Source organism: Mus musculus, chromosome 3 (assembly GCF_000001635.26).
Source record: "Mus musculus strain C57BL/6J chromosome 3, GRCm38.p6 C57BL/6J".
NCBI lineage: Eukaryota > Metazoa > Chordata > Mammalia > Rodentia > Muridae > Mus > Mus musculus.
The window spans coordinates 38,426,460-38,445,549 of NC_000069.6; the positions used below are offsets into that span (position 1 = coordinate 38,426,460).

Here is a 19,090-nt window from a genome sequence, read left to right on the forward strand (position 1 = left end):
TGGCTGGAGAAGTGACCCAACCCTTGGAGGAGCCCAGGAGATCATGAGTTGGATCCCAGACATTGGATAGTTGGAGATTAATTTTTGCTTTTGCTTGTGACTGTGCCCTGATATTTTTCCCTCTTGAAGGAAGAAACTATTTTAGTGGAATCAACAGTTAAGAGACTTTTAATTGTAAAAAGACTTTGGGTTTTAAAAGAGTTGGATATTTTAAAGAGATTGAAATTTTAAGAATATGTAAAAACTGTGGGACTTTTAAAGTTATTTAGATCTTGGGGATGAATAAGAATGTAAGGGTTGAGGCTTACTAGTGATGTATTTGTGTGTCAAGTGGACAAGGGATCAATTGTACTGGCTAGTTTTGTGTCAACTTGACACAGCTGGAGTTATCACAGAAAAAGGAGCTTCAGTTGAGGAAATGCCTCCATGAGATCCAACTGTAAGGCATTTTCTCAATTAGTGATCAAGGGGGAAAGACCCCTTGTGGGTGGGACCATCTCTGGGCTGGTAGTCTCGATTCTATAAGAGAGCAGGCTGAGCAAGCCAGGGGAAGCAAGCCAGTAAAGAAACATCCCTCCATGGCCTCTGCATCAGCTCCTGCTTCCTGACCTGCTTGAGTTCCAGTCCTGACTTCCTTGGTGATGAACAGCAGTATGGAAATGTAAACCGAATAAACCCTTTCTTCCCCAACTTGCTTCTTGGTCATGATGTTTGTTCAGAAATAGAAACCCCGACTAAGACAGTCATTACTGACCTAGAGAAAGACAGGCATTTCCCAGACAGGCATTTAGTGGTGACTAAGCACAGTTATGGAGGGAGAGGGGAGAGGACACTTCAGATGAGAACAGCAAGAAGACCCTTCAGCTGAAGTCAGGAGGACATCAAGGGAGAGCTTGATCAGAGGCTGACATGCCATTCCACATGATCATGGGGAGAGATATCTCCTCCCACATTCCATTCCCACATTCTCTTCTTGTGAACCCAGAGGAGAGGAATTCCCAGCAGGGCATAGATGTAACAGGCAAGCAAAGTTTAGTTTTAGCTGTAGATAAGCAGAATAATGTACACTTTCTGGGGCAGAGAATGGACTGAGCCAAATGTAAAAGTTGCCTCTGGTCCTGCCGTCCTACTTAGCATCAGAAGACCACTAGATATGACCTAGAATCATCCAGGAAAATAACCTCGACTGAAGTAGACCTGCCCAAATCAGATTAGCCTGTTGCCACATCTCTGAGGCATTTTCTCAGTTGGTAATTGATGTAGGAAGGACCAGCCATCCTTAGGATTGCAGTACCATCCTTAGGCCTGTAGACCCAAGCTGGGTAAGAAAGGTAGCTGAGCAAGCCAGTAAGCAGGACTCTCAATGTTGTTTCTGCTTCAAGCTTATATGTATAACCCTAGCTACTTGAAAGGGCAAAGCAGGAAGACCTCTGCAGCCAGGCATTCAGGGCCAGAGCAGTGAGAATCTGTTTCAAAACTCGAATGAGTTCTCATGCTGGTGTTTGGTCCCTGATGATTCTCCTATACTCAGCTGCACCTTGATCTTGGTTTCTTGTCCTGGTCATCAGTGATGAGTCTGAATTCCACTGTGACTTTCAGTTGCTCTTCAGGTCTGACAAGTCACCTATAGAAGACAAAAACAGATCTAGGTTCAGTGCAGCAGATTCAAAGAGGAAGGTAAACGAATTCTGTAAAAATCTGTAATCACTCTGGTCTGTTACTTGGCAGGAATAATGGCAGCCAACAGCAGACCTCCAGATCCCATAATGGTATCTTCCATATTCCCTCACCATAAGTAGACAAGAGAAGGTTCTTATTTATGAGAAAAAAATGGTCACTTGACATATGTGTGGAAGAAGACATACTCCTCAAGCTGAGAGCTAGAATATAAGACCCTAAATAATTAAAGTACTACTATTTCAAGGAATCTAATTATTAACACACCCTGAGCCTGTTTCTAATGTTCCTGGTATTGAGAAAGCAGAACCAATTAATGAGAATGTGAATAAATTAATTAACTTTTCCGTAAAGATTACGTGTTTTTATTAGAAGTTCAAACAATGACTTTTGTAATCTTACAAAATTCAAATATTTTGATTACCAGGTCTTTTGATCAAATTAATTATAATTCCAAAGGAACTAATTAATTATAATTAATAATTAATTAGTAAAACTAGACTGTCCTTTTGACCTAACAGCTTTGGTTATCTGAAGTATGGTTTCCAAACTACCAGTCTATAGGGACCAAACAGTGGACCATGCAAAGGGACACCAGGGCACAGGGTCTAAGCAATGCTCTAGAATGTGGAGTGTTTATCACAGAAATTCAGTTACTGCTTACCCTGTCCACTGTCAGCAACCAAAAAATTCACTTGTTTGTATGTCACTTTATGCACTCTGTTTTGTATTGATCATTCTCTTGTTGAAATGAAACCTGTTTCTGGAAAACAATGGACCCCAAAGAATTCTGATTCCCCAGTTATCCTGTGTTGGGGAAGGGAGCCCAGTTGCCTCCCAGGAAGAGACTCCACATAAGTCCTGGTGGTTAAATCTACCTACCTCCTGGGTTTCATCTTTTCCGTAAAACTGTAGTATCCTTACAGGAATGGGATGGGGACAGGGTGAGACAAGGAGTGCTGCTCTCTCTACTTTGGCAAAAGTATAAACACATTCACTTCTTTTTACCAATTTCTGTTTTCTAGACATAAATTTCTGTTTGAAAACAGAGAAACTAGGGCATCAGGTTTATGTAGAAGTTTATAGATAGACCTAAGCCCAGGTGTTACTTTGCTGTATCTGCTGTAAGAATGCTTTCATTAGAGATGGTTAGTGGCAAGAAGTTCTTGCCTGCAGAGATTTAAGACTCAAAAAGTCAGTTTACCCAAGTGGGAAGGTGCTCTTCTCTGGTACTGTCAACCTGGCCACCACGTGGTTCCGGGGGACTGTGAAGGAATCAGCTCCTTCTGTCCTTGCCTTGCATTCAGCATGTCACTTTCAAGTCTGGCCAGTCCTACATGCCTGTAATCCCAGCATTCAGGAGAGATGGAGATAGGAGGGTCAGAAGTTCAAGGCCAGCCTCGGTTACAGAGACCGTTTCCAAAAAAGAAAAAAAAAAATCCTGTCTTCTAAATGAGATGTCCAGAAGAGTTTCATTTTTGTGATTGGTGATGTAGCTGTGGTCAGGACATCAAGGAAAGGTACCAACTGTCTGTGCTTAAAGACACTGGGATTCAAGGAAGTTTACTGTATTATTTTGTCACAAAACAACAACAAAGCCAGAGACAGGGAGGCAGCTCGGAAAATTCTTATTCCCTAAGTCATCGAGAATTAAAATACACCTCCACACTAGCAGGCATGGCTTTGCTGTAGAAAGCTGGCCACAGGTTGCCTTTGGTGTTGTGGGTGGGGCAGGCTACCCGGTAGCAACCTGGCTCTCTGCTCTGGGCCCCCATAGGCTGACTTGACCTCCCTTCTCCCAGTCTTCAAATCTCATGTTTTGTCACCCTGCATTTGGTAAGAACTGCATCATTTAGGCATAGTAGAAATATATCAAAATCAAGAAGAATGATCCAATTCTTCAAGTAGATAGCCATCTCTTTCCCAGCAAACCATTCTGTGCGTTCCTGCATAAACATACAATTGTTCTTGCATGTACTCAAATATTTTCTTCAGGTGCTGCCTAGAGGCAAGAACACCCTTGCATGTCTCAGGTAGAGCTCAGAAATAGCTCAACCAGCCAGAGGCAGGTGAATAAAACTGAATTTTCAACTTAATTAGCTCTCTAATTGGAAGGCCCAGCCGATTTGATATATCTGGAAACATAATCAATTATGATTCGTTTAAACTTTAATTAAAATACACTTTCTTCATTTTCTAAAAACCCTGTCATAATTAACTTTTTTTTCTTTCTCAATGAGCAGTTTACTGTTAGCTCTAAGTTGAAATAAGTGCAGCCTACCTAGACTCACATTGCGTCGGGTTACTCTCCAGAACTTGGCATTTCATAGAGCCTCCCAGTTCTACCTACGAATGGAGATGATGCTCACCATGCCCAGCCTTTAACACTGTTGCTGAGGATCTGAACCCAGAGCCTCTTGTTTGTGCAGCAAACGCTTTCCCCACTGAGCCATCACCCCAGCCTTCTACTTTTTAAAAATGAGATCCAAGATCTGACCTGATTAGGTTTCGCTTTTATCTGACTAGCTAACAAGTCTATAGAATGAGATTTTACAGAAACCATGGGAACCAAATCCATCCATTTTTCTGCAGGGACATTGCCCTCTAAGTAATTTCTTCAAATTATTAGAAGACTCAATAGTCTTTCTTTTTGGAAGTCCTCTGCAGGGCTTCAGCTCAGGAAAAGAACACTTGCCTAGTTTGCACAATGTCCTGGGTTCAGACCCCCATATGCAAAAGAGGTATGTGTAACCAAGATATCCACTTTATCATCCCCTTTATCAGTTCTCACTCCTAATCTGTACGCATAGCTTGCTAAGAGGAGCTTACGCATGATACACCACCTCTTCGTCCAACGATCTGGAGAGTAAGTCTATTGGGTTTAGTATGAAAGGGGTTTTCATCTTCTCCCAGGCCCTGCAGAATTGATCCAAATTAAATTATTCATCAAAAGTAAGGTCAATTCTTAGAAGCCCAGGGCACCAAGCTTTAATGATGGAGGCGGGAAAGTATCTTCACAGTCTCCACATGGAGTTTCCCCAGTGGGGGAGTGATGTTGTCACCATGGTGACGAGCACCATGGTGGTTTCATCAGTATAACCGTGATCTCACACCTGTGGGTGGCAGGATGGGCCAGCAGCTGTCCAGTCTGCGGATGAGTCCTATGAAGGGTGAGTTGGAGGTGGAGGCTGTGGCTCTTCTTTTATCTGGGAACTGCAGGGACTCATTTCACAAAGCTTTTTGCAGCCTGCCTTTAAGGACACGTTTCAAGTATTCTCCGAGAAAGACCCTCTGTGTGTGTTCAGAGGATCCTTTGTGTTATTTGTTCCCAAGGATGATGATAGTCACAGAAAAATTCAAGTACCAGCTCTAGTCATGAGCCAATGGCCACCTTACATCTCTGAGTGCCCTTTCGCAGCAGAGCTCTGTGAGAAAGCGCGTTCTGACTTCTCAGCAACCACAAGGAGTCCTTCTGGAGCAGCCAGTCCCAGCCTCCTGCCCTATGAATTCTCAAAACCTGCTCATTTGCCAGCAGCTGGATCTTCTGATCTCTAAAGACACACACGTGCCCAGAGCTCAGCCTTCGGTTACATCAATTAATGAGCCCTGGAGGACACAGCCTCCACTCATCATGTCCTTCAATGTGTTTACCTTAGAGGAACATGTGTGAGGATAAAAGGAAGTATGTGGGGGAATTAAATTCAAGGCTGCATGGCTCTCAAAAGAAAATTCCACCTTTCTCTCCTTTGTTCATGACTGGGAAACATCATTGTAATTTTCCTTGGGGGATACATGTTCTAGAAACTTGTGTTAGTTGCTACTCAAAACAGTACCTGGATTGTTCTCTAAAGGAAATAAATATATCCCCACATTGCCATCTTATTTTCTTCTATACTCAAAGATAAATAATTGTCTGTGGTAGCCTCTCTTGTATGTATTCAAAGCCTTGGGATACTGACCTGTCACTCAGAGAGGTCATACCTGTGCTGAAGACTGACTCTAAACTTGGTGATCCTGGAAAGCTGGAATGTTGGCAACCCAGAGACAATAATCTGAGGCAGCCTTTATCCCCACCCCACCCCACCCCACCTCGATATTCATTCACTGCCCAATTTGGAGCCACTTTGTATCCTTAACTATTTGTCAAAACCTGTGCGACATCACCAATAACGTAGCAGCCCACCTGCATACACTATCCCCAAAGCTAAGACTGTCCTGAGCCAGTGTCTGAGACACAGTGGAGTTTTATGGTTTTGGTGAAAGCTGTGACTTATGGCTTTTCTTCTCTTCTATGACCCTAAGATTCAGGACCTCTCCTCACCTTGGAGTGTGACATTAAGATGATGTGAATCTGTGTTCCTGGCTGTGGCCACTTGTGTTTGGCTCAGAACAAGTTCTTATTTCTACCAAGGTGGGATTTATTTTCTGGATCAACAAAGTCAGGCTACTCTCTCAATCTCTGGGACTGCTAAGAACCCTCCATAGGCTTTTCTGACTGCTAGATGCCTACCTGTAAAGTAGTGCCAGCAGACAGCAAGGGCTAGTAACAGGCCATCGTCACTGAGCGCTTGTCACTTACGGGGGATGTACAACTTTGTGTGTGTGTGTGTGTGTGTAGTTCAGGGAACCCTCTGCCATGTGGGCCTCTGGGATTGAACTCAGGCCATCAGGCCAAGTGCCTTTTTCAAGGGAGCTATCTCACTCATCTCTCACTGTGACAAAACTGTTAAAGACAAATTTAGCTGTATATTCAGACAGAATATTAATTATCTTTGTCCTTTTTTTTCCTCCCCTCACATTTTACTGGACTGCTGCTTGAAGTAGGGTCTCATGTAGTCCAGTCTGGCCTTAAATTCACTATGTAGCTGGTGGGAGGGGGGGGGGGAATGTCTTGAATCTTGGAGCCTCCTGACTCCACCTCTACAGTGACTGAGACTAGGGAGCTGGCCACCATGTTAGGTTAATATAGTGCCAGTGAGGAAAACCAGGCCTTGGTAGGGCCATCGGCCTGCCCCGCCATGGCTTTGTTCTGTCTGCCCTTCAACATAACCTTCAAGATGACAAATACAGATAGAACCTGGCCTCGGATTTTTACCTACTTTATCTGCAATGATCAAACTACTTCAGTGCTTCAAGACAGATTCCTTAGGTGGCTCTAGACGATTAATTACTAGCAGTCCCTTTGATGGTGTTCTGTAAGGGACACATAAGGGGTACACAGCACCCCCTCAGCATGACACCTGGACCACAGCTCTTCCTACATTACCTTCTGTCCCGGACTCCTAGGCTGACACAAGTGTGTAGACAAGAGATTTCTCCTCTGCAAAAAGGGAAAAGGGTAGAAAAGTAGCAAGATTACTACATTACCAGAACTCATGATTCTCTAGGGATGGAATTTCTGGTCACCGTGGCAGGTTTACAGCACCTGAACTCCTGGGTGCCTTGGCAGTACAACCTGGGTCTGGTTCCACCTCAGGTCCTAAGAAGGCCCATTCCTTGCAGACAGAGCTTTCAAAGGCCTCCCCACCCCTGCCTTCTGCCTGCTGTTCTCATTTCCCCAATTCCTGAGCCAAAGTTCCTCTTCTTCAAATCCAGGGCGCCCTGTGGATGGCAACCCACAGGGAAGCCGAATGAATTTAATCCCCTTGTCATTAGTTTAGATTCTAAACTGCTCAGCAAGCAGCGAGCAGCTCCTTCCAGAGGGTGCTTCCACTGAGAACAAAGGGAAATGAGCTGGAAAAGCAGATGGCTCAGTGGTTCACACCACTGCGGGGTTAACTTCCCCCCAGCCTGCAGCCCCAGGGTGCCAGCTCCGGATTGGTCCCTCCTCCCCATTCCCATGTACCACCTCTCTGTCTTAAGACTCTCTCTCTCCTTTGGAGAGAAATACTAAAATGTATTATGTGATGCGATTAATCGAAGTTCCTTGCTATAAAAACTGGTCACTTTATGAATTTCTTCCAAATAGTTCTAAAGAGTTGGCATATATATCTAGGAAGGTTGATGGACGTCTGTGCTCCTGAGAGTCAGAAGGTTACACAAAGTAGGCTTCATTTACAAAGCACACTCTGGCAAGAAAGGCCTGTCCCAGTCTGCCACACCCTTCTGCCATTTGATTTTAAACATTCTTCAGCAGACTTGTCCCTGATAAGATTAACAGAAACTGCACGTGCTTCCCAATGCTTACACGATGTGCTCAGGCTGTTTCTTTAGAGAGGAAACAGAACCTAGTCCCTTTTATTCTACTTTGAGTTTGTTTTTCAAGGACATTGATGAGGCTGTGGGATTGTTGGATAATATGGTTCTAAGTGTTTGCTGGAATTACTGAAAAATTCTAGGGAGTCCCTTCCTGATTGCCAGTTGATACCACATGATTCAGGGTCCTCTCTTAGGGTTTGTAGTTTCATTAGTCAAATAACTCAAGTCATAACAGACTCAACAGAAGCTGGAGGAGTTTCTAAGAAAAACCCCCAGGGCAGACAAGCTGTAAGTCTCAGTCACTGCCCAGAGGATGAGCATGAAGAGAAGGAAAAAGTCATGACTTCTGAGTAAAGCTGCCCTGGAGGTTAGGTAGCTGGCAGCCCCTGGCAGGGAGCAGGAGTTTTAAAGAAAGCAAGGAAACCAGAAGTAGCAGAAAAGCCCTCCATCAGCTCTGGTCAGCAAGAAAAGAAGAAAAAGGACATTACACCGGAATCACGATCCTGAAAAGCAAAAGAAGCTCATGGTGGCTTGTAGGGACTGTACTAGGAAGTGGGAATTCTGGGAGGGGGGAAATGCATTATATTTCATTAAAGAACTACTTATTCCTCTCATTTCCTCAGCATGGCTTAAGGTAACCCCACTTTCCTCACATTCCTAGGGACAATCTTGTTCCTGGCAGTGGTCCCTTAGTAGGCTTCCTCACAGTTAACAAGTGTCCAGCTGGTGAACTTGAATGGAGAACAGGTTCTCTCTGGCTTATTTTGGAAGGGTTCTTTTGGCTGGTGTGGTGTCTGAAAGAAAATAGCCTCCATAGGCTCATAGATTTGAATGTTTTGGTTCCCAGTTGGTAGAACTATTTGGGAAGGATTAGGAGGTGTGGCCTTGTTGGAGGAGGCGTGTCACTAGCGGTAGGCTTTGAGGCGTTAAAAGACAACCTACCCATTGCACTGTCTTGTGGCTGTGGATCAAGATGTGAGCTCACAGCTATTTCTTCACTCTGTCACATGGACTTTTAACACTCTAAAACTGGACTAAATGCATCTTTTTTAAGTTCTGGAGTTTTATTGCAGCAATAGAAAATTGCTAGATCAGTTGGCTTGTCTGCTCTTGGGTTAGAGAAGAGGCATGATGTCACAATGGGGAGTGCAGGCAGCCCAAAGCTGCTACCTAATTACAGTTGGGAAGTCTAGGAGAAAGGGATGGGGCCCCAAATCCCTCCAAGCGTGTGCCCTCAATGACAGGAAGCCTCTCACGAGTCTCTGCCTCTTTATGCTGCCACCAACCTCGTCACAGTGCTAAGCAAAGGAATGAGCCTCTTCTATAGAGCCTTGGGGTGAGAGTAGTGAGTATTTCAGATCCAAGGTACTACAGAGACAATCTCCTACCCTTGAAATCTAAACATGGGATCTATTGAAAGGCACCTAACCAAATATAAGCTGCACTGTGAGCATAGATTTTTTGCAACCTACTTTTAATAAGGATTCAACTTTTTCTCTAGCCCACCACCCAGCAGAGGTAGTGAAGGAGAAAAGTTATTAGGATATGGGGGCAGTGAACCTGTTCAGCAATAGTTCTTTGGGGGTGATCTTTTTTGGCAGCAGCTCAGTCCTGTAGCAAACACCAAATATGACTCAGCAGCTGCAGACCAGTCCTCTAGGCAAGGCAGACACCAGGCTATAGCCTAATCCTTTCAGTAAGCAAACATCAGGCGCAAACACCAACTGACCTGAAGTGAAGCCACGGAAGCCCGAGCCTCCACAGGAACCTCATGAGCAGTTCTTTGGCGAGTTCCTCTCAATGTCAGGCTTATCACAAGTTGAGCTCAACAGTATGTAAAGAGAACTAATACATGTGTGTTGTTAGTGAGGAATAGCGAGGCGGATCAAACCAAACCTGTGCTCAATGCTCATCTCCCACTGTCTGTGGGTCATATTGATACTTTTTGTTTGTTTGTTTGTTTTTCAAGACAGGGCTTCTCTGTATAGTCCTGGCTGTCCTGGAACTCACTTTGTAGAGCAGGCTGGCCTCGAACTCAGAAATCCGCCTGCCTCTGCCTCCCAAGTGCTGGGATTAAAGGCATGTGCCACCACACCTGGCTTATATTTATACTTCTTTATCCTGGGTCCTTTCATGTGTTTGCTATATCAAAATATCCTTACACCTGTGTCTGCTTCAGGAAAACAGTCTTTCCTGTGTCTGCTCTGGCAAAATATCCTTTTACCTGGGTCTGCTTCAGGAAAGCCTTCTTTCACGTGTTTGCTTTAGCAAGACATTCTTTTACCAGTGTGCCCTAGCAGAACATCATTTGACATTCTACCTCCTCGCACTTCTCATGCCTGATCACACTGGCCTGCCTTGCAGCAAGACATATTAATTCACTCTATTATCCTCGCTCGATCATCTTAATCTCTTCTTATTCATCATCCTAAAGCCCCAGGCCACTACTGCTTGGCTACCAGTCCTACAGGTGTTGACATAGTCTGAGAATAACACAATGCCCTCCCATTTTAAGAGTCATGAGCCTTAGTACTTCCTGAAACAGTATCACAAGAACATTTTATGTTCCTAACAAGGGTGCTGCTAGGGACAGAGCCAGGACTTCATACACTCCTGGCTATTGCTCCACCACTGAGCCATTCAGCAGACACTCATACAGCAGGCAGACAACCATACAGCAGGCAGACACCCATATAGTAGACAGACACCTATACAGCAGACACCCATTCTTTTTCTTTAACAGTTCATGCTTTAGTTTTCTAAGCCCAGGTGATCCACTTAAGGGACCTCCCAACTCACCAGCCAAGGGTTACCCGTGGCTTCCTTTACCCAAGTAGAGCTCAATAAGAGAAAGCTTAAGGCTAAAGTTAATGTGGCTTTTAATTCTTTTTCAACCCACTTTGTCTTCATCTCCAGTGTACTGACTAGTTTTATGTCAACTTGCCGCAAGATAGAGTCATCAAAGAAGAGGGAGCCCCAATTGAGAAAATGCTTCCATAAGATCAGGTTATAGACAAGCCTGAAGGGCATTTTCTTAATTAGTGATTGATGGGGGAGGGCCCGTCCATTGTTGGTGGTGCCGTCCCTGGGCTAGGGTACTTGTGTTCTATAAGAAAGTAGACAGAGCAAGCCATGATGATCAAGCAAGTAAGCAGCACCCCTCCATGGCCTCCACCATCCTTCCCTGTTGGAGTTTCTGTCCTGATGTCCTTCAGTGATAGACTACAATGTGGAAATATAAAACAAATAAACCCTTTCCTCTCCAATTTGATTTTGGTCATGGTGTTTCATCATAGCAAGAGTAACCCTCAATAAGATAAACATCATGCCAGGCTTTAGGCATAGAATTCTCTTCTCCCTCTAATTTCTAAATCACACATCATATGATAATACAGCCTAAATGCAATCCTGATTAGCAAAGGAAAAACTTTAGCATTTGCATAGAATTACTTTTATCCATGAAGTCTGTTGCCTTAGTCAGGGTTCTATTGCTATGAAGAAACACCATGACCACAGCAACTGTTATAAAGGAAAACATTTTATTGGAACTAGTCTATAGTTCAGAGGTTTAGTCCATTATCAGCGTGGCAGGAAGCATGGTGGCATGCGGACAGACAGAGTGCTGGAGAAGGACTCAGTATTTCTACATCCAGATTGGCAGGCAGCGGGAAGAGAGAGACACCAAAGGCCGGCCTCAGTGACACATTTATCCCAACAAGGCCGAATGCACTAATCCCTGTCACATGGTGTCACCACTTGCATACATATAACAAGCACATATGACCCTATGAGGGCAATAACTTTTTCAAACCACCACAACTGTGAATCAGCAATTAGTGTTTTATGAAGGTTGAGTGTTCCATTTGGATTCATGGAGCTATCTGCTGTGGGCAAAACCATCACATCAGAAAGACCACAGAAACCCTGGTGTGACTGAAGAGTAAATCAGAACAACTGGAGCAGGAAGTAGGTGTCTTAGGCAGGGTTACTACTACCATGAAACACCAGGACCAAAAGCAATTTGCAGAGGAAAGGGTTTCTGTCACTCCCAATGCCATACAACCGTTCACCATCAAAAGCAGTGAAGGCAAAGACTCAAGCATGGCAGGAACCTGGGGACAGGAGCTGATGCAGGGGACATGGAGCGGTGCTTGCTCACCATAGCTTGCTCAGTCTGGGATGGCACTACCTGCAATTGGCTGGACCCTCCTTCAGCAATCACTAATTAAGAAAATGCACTACGGGATTGACTATAGCAGGACAGTATATGTAACTTTATTCTCCTAAGTAATTATCCTCTCTGAGGCTTACTGCCTCAGTCTGCTAATCTAGCCCTAGCCCTTAAAGCTTCTAGCCTCATACAATCGTATCTAGGCCTAGAATGTGTTTAGTCTCTGAGACTTACTGCTGAATAAACTCACCTCTTCCTAGTTCTGTCTGATCTCTGGTTGACTGGCTTAAACTCCTCTCCAAGCTGATTGATTTCAATCTATGTTCTTTCAGCTTCTTCCGAATGAACCGTTCATCTTTGCCTAATACTGCCTTTGGCAATGTGTTCTAATCTTCTGTCTTCACCCGAGTCTAGCTTGTTCTCTCTTTCTGCAACCTGTCTCTATAAATGTCTGGGAGGATGGAGCCTTTGGCTGAGGGGCAGAGTGGTGCCCACATCTTTGTTTTCTGCAGTCTCTGTACCCTCTGTGTCTCCACAAAGACGATTCCTGTAGACTGGTGGGCCTCAGGTCCCCCACTCAGGTAACAACTCCTGACCTCTGAAATCAGGCTGCACTGGACATAGAACTCTGCACTGGCTCTGCCCATGCTGCTCTCATCGCAAGCGATACCCAATGACAGAGGCTGGTTCAAGGTGTGCAATGGAAGGTTCACCTCATCACAGATCTCCTGTAGGACACTGGAGAAGAGCTTTCGGACCACCAGCTCCCCAGGGAGGTCCTTGTGGCTGGGGGATCCCACCAGAGCACAGGACTTGAGGTTCAGGGTGCCCACCGGGCACATCCCCCAGTCCAGGTGCTTCTGCTACCTGCTGAGAGCAGCGCAGGAAGACAAGGAAGTCATCAGCCCTGACCAATGTGGCACCCACCCCCAGCTGGTCTGCCAGATAGGCTTGCTTGTCACCCTAATCTGCAGCTCCCTGCTGTCACAGCCGGGAAGCTGAGCTGGACCAGTTGGTGCCCGGGAAGTCCTGCTAGGAAGTTAGACCCAGATGCGGGAGCAGCTGTGGCTCAGGTAAGCTGGAGACCAGTGTGGCTGAGTGAAGGCAGAAGCTGAGAGCATCAAAGATCCAAGGTTGGGCCTGTAGCCGGGTCTCCCAGATGACAGTGATGGTCTTGTCTCCTCCAGGCAATGGACAACGATCATGAGCTGGGCTCAGCTCTGCTGCTACCTGTTCCTGGGACAGTCCCTAGAAAGGGCACAGCAGCAGCAGGGACAACTCGGGGTCCATAGTCTGACCGGGCAGCTCTCCAATCCAGACATGCTTGACCTATTCCCAGGGTCTGGAAGCTTGATCTCTGAATTCAGCGGCTGACCCGCCATTTCCCCCATCTCTTGTGAGAAGTGGGCATATCTTATTCTGTCCCATCTTTCTCTGATTTGTCACTTTGTCTGCCACTCAATTAGATATCACTTTCAAACATGGGTGCTTCCTTCTACAAACTAACTTTATCTTCATTGTTTGGGATTAAAGGTATGTACTAAGAGTCTGTCTGAACTCCAGCTGGAGGGATTAAAGGTGTATGCTAAGGGTTGAGCCACACTACAAGTAAAAACAGGGTTTTTTTTTTCCCCAGTAAATAATACAACTTTTGGGTTCACAGTGGCATCGAATATTCTACAACACAGGATCGTATGGAGGACTTTTCTCAACTGAGCCTCCCTCCTGTCTGATGACTGCAGCTCAGTGGTTCTCAACTTTCCTAATTCTGTGACTTTTTGCTATATTTCCTTATATTGTGGTGACTCCCAACCATGAAATTATTCCATTGCTACTTCATAACTGTAATGTTGCTACTGTTATAAATCATAATGTAAGTATCTGATATGCAGGATATCTGATATTTGACCCCTGTGAAAGGGTCATTCTATCCACAAAGGGTTCATGGCCCACAGTCACTGCTGTAGATTGTGTCAAGTTGACATAAAACTGCTAGTACACTAAGACACTGTTTATACTTTGGGCGCATTAAACTAAAATGCTTTTGGCTGAGGTAGGAAATGATGCAGGAAATGAGGTAACATAAATGAAAACACCAGAAGCATGTGTTTAGGGCCACAGCAGGTGTCTGATAGATTCAACTCCTGTGGTTCAGAGCTATCGAGTGCAAGTCTGATCTTCATTTTGCAAAAAAGGAAGCAAGAGAAGCTAAGTCATTTGCCAGGGGTCACCGGAAACAAAATCAGCTCGAACTAGATTTGAAGTTCAGTCTGACTGAAAGAGTTCACACCTGCCAAGGCCTGCAGCTGGGACAGGACGGCCTTTCCCACCCTAAACTGACGTAGAGGCTCACTACTGTGGCTCAGCACAGGGTCCTGCCTCACAGAAGAACCACTCCGGCTGGTGGTCCAGGAGGCAGATGGGCCAATTTACAATCAGAGTCCAATGAAGAGGTGTGCCGACCAGCCAATAATACTTAAACAGATGGGGCACTGACACAAGTCCAAAGAGTCCTTCAGCTGCTTTGCATTGCTTTTTAGACTGGTAGTCAATTCGGAAGGCAAACATATAAAAGGTGTCAGCGGATGTCAGACTCGGTCCCCTGAGCTCCCATCCCTCTTCCTCCTTCAGCCAAGTGGTGTCAGCAGACAGTCTAACTGCAGGTCTTTTGTTATCTTTCTTATGCAAGGGCAGCATAAAATGTCCACACTCATATTTTATTTTTCTTCCCTTAAATCAAATCAAATCAGATCAAATCAAAACAAACCAAAATCCTTTAAGGCTGTAGTGCTCTGTTATGTGGGAAAAAAAATTTTAGATTTTCCAAAGTTCCTTTTATCTGGAGGTACAGCTTCTGGGTGGAAGGCTCCCCTGGCACATGTGAAGTCCTGGGTTCTATCCCCAGTGCCTTAAGCACACACTCACACACACACACCCCAATAAAATGAAGCCATTCCATCCTTGGCTTGGTAAGAGTAAATTACATTTTCCTAGAAAGCAGTTGTTCAAAAGACCCCGGTGTGTCTGCATGGGAGTGAAGCAACTTCTCAGGTATGCTCCTGAGACAGGGGCTGGTCCCTGGAGTGACTGTAACCTGAAAAAGGTGTCCAAATGCTGTCATCAGGTTCCTGCTGTTACTGTTGTCTCTTTGGTCACTTCCCTTGAGGTGGCACCTAATGCCCTTCATTGAAGAGGCTCTTGTAAACCTTCTGTTTGAGCCTATGAGTTATCTGTCATCTGGCTCACCAAGCACTGTGCCCGTGTTCCCTTGGTGTTCCATTTATTAGGTCTTGTATCCAGGGTAGCGGAAGCAGGGGAGGGACATCCTAGCCATGCCAACTTTTCAATATAAAGTCAACTGGGCCTTCATCATATTTATCCTTATAAACTACGGTTTTAAAGCTTCATGGCTCATGGATTCTCTGTATGTGGTGAGCACAGGAACCCAACCAGCACAGTCAGCCATCAGTTTGGAGTGAGGGAGGACCCCTCTATACGTGTAGTGGGGAGCTATATGATTCTGTTGGAATGAGATGAAATTGGTGGGAGAATATGAATAATAATTTGAGGCAAATTAATTGAGTCTGTAGCCTTTCATAGAGAGCTACATTATCAAATCCTTCCAGTCTAGTTTGGGGAGAACAAGTCTCAAGAAGAAAATAAAACCACCAATTTAAAAAAAAAAAGAAAAAGAAAAAGGAAAAGGAAAAGAAAAGAAATTGGGTAGCCAGGTGTGGTGGTACATGCCTTTAATCCCAGGACTTGGGAGGCAGGAGGATCTGTGAGTTCAAGGTCAGCCTAGTCTACAAAGTGACTTCCAGGATAACCAGAGTTGTTACATAGAGAGAAAGAAAGAAAGAAAGAAAGAAAGAAAGAAAGAAAGAAAGAAAGAAAGAAAGAAAGAAAGAAAGAGAGGAAAGAAAGAGAGAAAGAAGTTGACCTCTTAGACATATGTCAACACTCACCATTCACATTTAAGGCTATGTGTCTTGTGCTCTGTGGCTGGATACAAATGACTTGAGTGAGGTGTGTGATTCTGTCCTGTCTCTGATGTGGAAACAACTTTGTGCTCCAAGTGGCAGGCAGAAGAAAGTAATGTGATCCCTGCCTTTAAAATAATAGGACATCACCGAGGCTGCCCTGAAGGAAGGTAAGCTGTGGGAAAAGTCACAAGAAAAGCAGGGACATAGAATTTCAAGGGCTGAGATGGGAATTGAAAAATCACTCAGGATGGATTAAGACCTGTCCTGTGGTAAGACTCATCATTCTGAGTCACCTTGTCCCCTGCGGAGGCTCTGATCACCCAAACCTTGGGATTCACTGATCTGAGACTGAGTTCTCATGGACAAACGTCTGTGTTGAGCAGGAGGAGAGCTACCAGTGCTGCAGTGATAGGTCCTATACTCAACTTAGTACCCAAGTGATTGACAAGATGAAAATGTTGGAATGTAAACTCTGCACCCATACCTGCCCTCTCCAACCTCTTAACCTGGCAATTGCTTTTCACCCTGAAAATTCTGAATCAATTCCAAGGCTTCATTCCTAAGCTTCCTTTTAGAGGGCATTTGACTTAGCTACACTCCATACCACAGCTTTATGGGTAACAATGTCAAAGTTTCCTTTCAGATATTAGAAGATACTGTAGTCATTTGTCATTCAAGATTTGAACAGGGGTATGCATAGGAAAGAGGAGACATTTCAGATGTAGGTTGCAGCGCATCCTTATATAGATCAGAATATCTATCTTAGTTGATATGAGCTTTATTTTACATTCCCACCGGCTATGTGTGGCTGAATTTTCACCAAGATTTCGAAGTTTCATCTTCAGTTAAATATATCTAAAACTTGTCTCAGTAGATCCATCCACCCACACGGGGGCCCATGGTTGCACCTCCCCCCCCCAACCCCCAGCCCACATTACCTTGTGATGAAGTCTTTAGTGTACAGTCACAGAGCTTTTCATTTAGTACTTATGATTTACCCTTGAATGACTGGTTTCCTTTTCAAGCAAAGACCAGAAACTGGTTCTTGAAGTCTCCCTGAGAACCAGGTTGCTTGAGAAATGGCTGCAGGCAGGAGAGCCAGGGGCCTTGCCCACACTTGCCCTTCTTCTCCCATTAGGGCTCTGAGGTGTCCCTGTCGGTTCACAAGAGGCTTTTGTAAGATCCTTACTGGCCTGGGGGAAGGGCTGGGATCTGCAAAGGTAGACTGTGGCCTCTGTTCTCCCAGGAAGTAGCTATCTGGGAACTTGAGGAAAGACAATTCCCATACACAGTAAGACTTGATGCAGAAAATACTTCAAAGCATGACAGTGACATTTTCTTCTTTCCTCTGAATCCTGTGAAACTCCCTGACATTGGGCTTGGGGTGAATGCCTCGGGGCAAGTCACTGAAAATAGCCTCAGAGGTCAGGGCTCCCTCACTTAGCAACATCCGAACTGAGTGTTCCATCACTAGGCAACAGAGTGAACCTGACCTATGGTAGCAGTCCCAGTAAAGCCCCACTAGTCTCCTCGTGATTCCCCCACCTGTACTTACCCCACAGAGATAGGCCATGTGCTGCTTCATGCTCTGCCAAACAGATGGGAGAGAAAACGCCTGCTCTTTTTTTGCTAGGCTAAGCCAGCCTGGCAATTGGCAATTGAGTATAAGCCCAATGCTAGTCACAGCATCAGCACCTGCTCACCCCAGATATCTTAGCTGTGTGTCTCTGGTCTTACACCCATCCTACATGATCTTACCTTGATCCCTTGACCTTTGCTAGTTATATTTTCAATGTTGGCTTTCTCTTTCATCTTTTATTTAAATCAGATGGTCCTGGACCACTGTTCCTTCAGCCTCACCTTGCTTGGGAATTAACTCTTCCCTCATGTTTCTGCCCATCTTATATCATCATTTATTCTGTACCTTCCTTTGAAAGAGACTGTGTGGGAAATAACATGTTGGAGATAAAGCAGCTACTTCTACAACAGCTCTCTTTCTCTAGGGTAAGTTAGGGTAAGTTCATTAGGAGCTGCTTTACAAGACCAAGGGCTCCAGGTCCTGGGGGCATGATCCATAGCCACTATGAATAGCGAATACAGCATCCTTCCAGCCTGCATCCTGATCGACTCCATATAGAACTGACCTGTCCAAGCTCATGATGCCTGGGGCTGTAAGCAGTAATGTCCCTTGTCTCCAAGGCAGCCTTGGGTCTCCTGGCATCTGTGAGGATGTGTAGCAGGCTATCTCCTAGTCTTCAGGTAGAGTTTTAGTTCAGATCATCTGCTTTTCTTGAGGTGCCTCCCTTCATTGAACAATAGAGTTGGCTTTTTCTATTTTGCATCTTCCCAGCATTTTTGTTGTTGTTCCTCCTAGCACACTGATTCCCTCAGGAATTTAATTATTAGGTGTTCTATCCTCTGCTAGATAAGGCACAGATGCATGACCCCAGCTAACCTCAATGGAACTTACAAAGCAGCCAAGACAATGGGTGCCCATTCACGGTGCAGTGACACTCTAAACAAATTCTTCCTGCTATTTCTGTGTATCCGTTCTATGAATCTATAGATAACTTGAACTTAGCTTGTGTCTGGACAGTTTCTCCACAGTTTCTATGAAATATGTGAGTTCTTAGTAGCCCCCAAATATATAGCTTTTGGCCTAAACTGGTTTCTGTTGCCTTTACCCAAAGAATTCTAACACAATCAGCCAGTATCCTAAGGATCGGATACTCATTTCCCATGGTCAGAATATAAGTTTTATGTGGTGTGAACAACCTCTTTCTGGAGTATGGCTATCCTACCTACAACTTAGGGGTTAGAAACAAGACACTACTGAATGTATAGACAAGACAGTAAAATACTTGTCATTTGTAGACCTTGTGGGTCTCCTTTCTGGTTAGAAACCCTTGTGAGAGCATTCAAACGAATATTTAATGAGCACTTCCTAGTGCTAAGAACTACTAAAAAGATGACAGAGAATAAAATTATATGTGTATAATCCTGATGGTTCTATTAGGCATGCCTAAGAACAAGGCAGTATACAGAATAAAATTCTGCTGCA

General features: G+C 44.7%; 1 long non-coding RNA gene and 1 pseudogene across 1 annotated transcript; both read right to left on the bottom strand.

The window, feature by feature from the left end:
* Positions 1–675: 675 nt before the first annotated feature.
* On the bottom strand, positions 676–17,415 carry Gm36823. Its single transcript, XR_389703.2, has 4 exons — positions 16,968–17,415; positions 6,944–6,997; positions 2,882–3,018; positions 676–1,624 (listed from the first exon to the last, which is right to left on the bottom strand). It is a non-coding gene; the product is annotated as a predicted gene, 36823 (long non-coding RNA).
* On the bottom strand, positions 12,493–13,383 carry Gm7815 (predicted gene 7815; annotated as a pseudogene).
* Positions 17,416–19,090: the final 1,675 nt, after the last annotated feature.